This window comes from Panulirus ornatus, chromosome 62 (assembly GCF_036320965.1).
Source record: "Panulirus ornatus isolate Po-2019 chromosome 62, ASM3632096v1, whole genome shotgun sequence".
NCBI lineage: Eukaryota > Metazoa > Arthropoda > Malacostraca > Decapoda > Palinuridae > Panulirus > Panulirus ornatus.
Window position 1 is genome coordinate 11811861 of NC_092285.1, and position 2487 is coordinate 11814347.

Genomic DNA, 2487 nt, shown 5'->3' on the forward strand with positions numbered 1-2487 from the left:
ATCTTTGTATATTTTTTTTTTTAAACATCGGCTAACATCATTTGTTTTGTAATATATACAACATTAAGCTCAGATGAGCAAGTGTTTATGCAAGGCAATATTGTTTTTTAATTTGTAATTTTTTTTAAAGGGATTTAGTTTTACAAAGATAACTCTGAGAGGATTTGATTTCAAATTATAGTTTTGATTTTTTTTTTTTTTTTATCTAAGTGAAGGCTATGGATCCAAGATATATACGCCATTCCTTTTTTTTTTTCAGCATCATGAAACTCTATGCTATGCCACGTCTCATGCTGCGTAAATTGAGAGGGGAAAAGGTGCCACCATTTGAATAAGACGAGTTCATGTGAAGTTTTATTACTGGTAGTGAAGGACCATGGGTCATGGTAGGCAGCTGGGGTAGGAAAGATAATCCCTTCAACTGTTATGGCCAAACGGCTATTGAAACAATCTAGCTAAGCAATTTTAACATTTCATCTGGGTTAGGTAGCCACAAATGCCGAGCTTAACTTACGAGACTTTAACAGAGTCAGTGGTTGACCATGCTGGTCCACTGCCCAGTCTTGTTCGCCTAGGCAACCGCCTCATTGGTCTAATTAAAGTAAGAAAACGCCTGCCTTTGGGCTGTCGAGGTCGTCTCCACGTCCGTCTCAACGGTGTTGCACAGTGGGTCAGCAGATGCCAAACACCCCTTGCCATTACCATCAACTGCTCGACACTACACGAGTAATTAACTTCTTTAGCTTATTGATGGTGGTAAATGCTATTGATTTGTTGTTGCAGAGTGAGAGAAGGCACAGCTTCATTAACACTGCCGTAATGACTATTTGTCGTGTAAAATAGTCTCCAAGAACATTAAAACTAATCTTTACCGAGGGTGAATTAGCACAAATTACCCCTCAGTCTACCCAAATGAGGAAGGTAATATCTTTTAACTCTCCCTAGTTCAGTTTCATCACTTTTTTTTTCCCATATCTCGCTCTCTTAGTTAAGCCTACGGATTTTTTTTTTACGCCATCTTAAGTAATTTATATGTATACGATTTTCCTGATTTAAAACACCATTAGCAATGGTGATCAAAGGCGTTGACGTCTTTGAAAATGTGACCCGTCTGCTCCTCAAAAATAGAGGGCTGACAAGGGTTAAGGCCAATGTTTTTTTTTTTTTTTTTTACCACTTGAACATGGCGTTATACTCGTGAAGCATGATGGCCTGGCGTCTAAACCAGACCATATCTTTTAACTCTCCCTAGTTCAGTTTCATCACTTTTTTTTTCCCATATCTCGCTCTCTTAGTTAAGCCTACGGATTTTTTTTTTACGCCATCTTAAGTAATTTATATGTATACGATTTTCCTGATTTAAAACACCATTAGCAATGGTGATCAAAGGCGTTGACGTCTTTGAAAATGTGGCCCGTCTGCTCCTCAAAAATAGAGGGTGACAAGGGTTAAGGCCAATGGGTTTTTTTTTTTTTTTGTTACCACTTGAACATGGCGTTATACTCGTGATGCATGATGGCCTGGCGTCTAAACCAGACCATTAAGAGTATAGTGGAAGGTTAGTACTATCCACTCATGCTCAAGGGATTAAAAGAAAGTCACCCTACACAGAGGCATTTCTAGTTATCATTCATACCAGAAAGACAGACCAGTGTTATTTCGCCACCTTATCGTATGCCATACTATTTTTTTCATATTGGAAGTATAAACATTTAAAATAGCATATTAAACAGAATACAGAGGAAGTACAATGGTAGCAAGTACTGGTAGAATTAGAAATACGGAAAGACAGACTCTATCATCATATATCTAATTGATTTACCAAGCATTTTGAATCATAGATAACACACAAGTTTGATATAGAAAGACTTGCATATTATCACTGAAATTAGGGGAAACGAAACAAAGACAATGGATAAAGGAAAACAGTTGTGAATCAATTACTTAGAAGTATTCACAGATTTAGTTTTATGAACTAAGTCGGATTTTACGTTGGTTATGTAGGGTAGCTGAAGATAAAGAAACGTATTATCAAATTCTTAAAGCATTTCAGATAAAGATTCCAGAGAAATGGGTTTGATTCGTATATAATGGAGTTATAATTGTGTAAATAGGTATGTTAGTCTAGCAATATAGCGTACTTGTTTACAGTGATCAATTAACATCTTGCATTAATGTGGGAGGTTATAATCACTGTAGTATATTAGAGTAATGTGACATCTATGAGGTTTGTATTAGTATCACATTTCGAAATTAATCATTCATTAGGGCATTTAAACTAGGTCTAGCTTGTTTGTAATTTTAAGAGAATGGCAAATATTGACGTCGTTTCCCGCGCTTTTTCGGCGATTTGATTTAATTTAGTAAATATCAAACATACGTTATAAAACTGAAACTGATCCCCTGAGTAGAATATATGTAAGGCTTAATGGGATTATAATCACACATATTTCTAGTTATTTTCTAGTACTTATTGGTAGAGTAAAA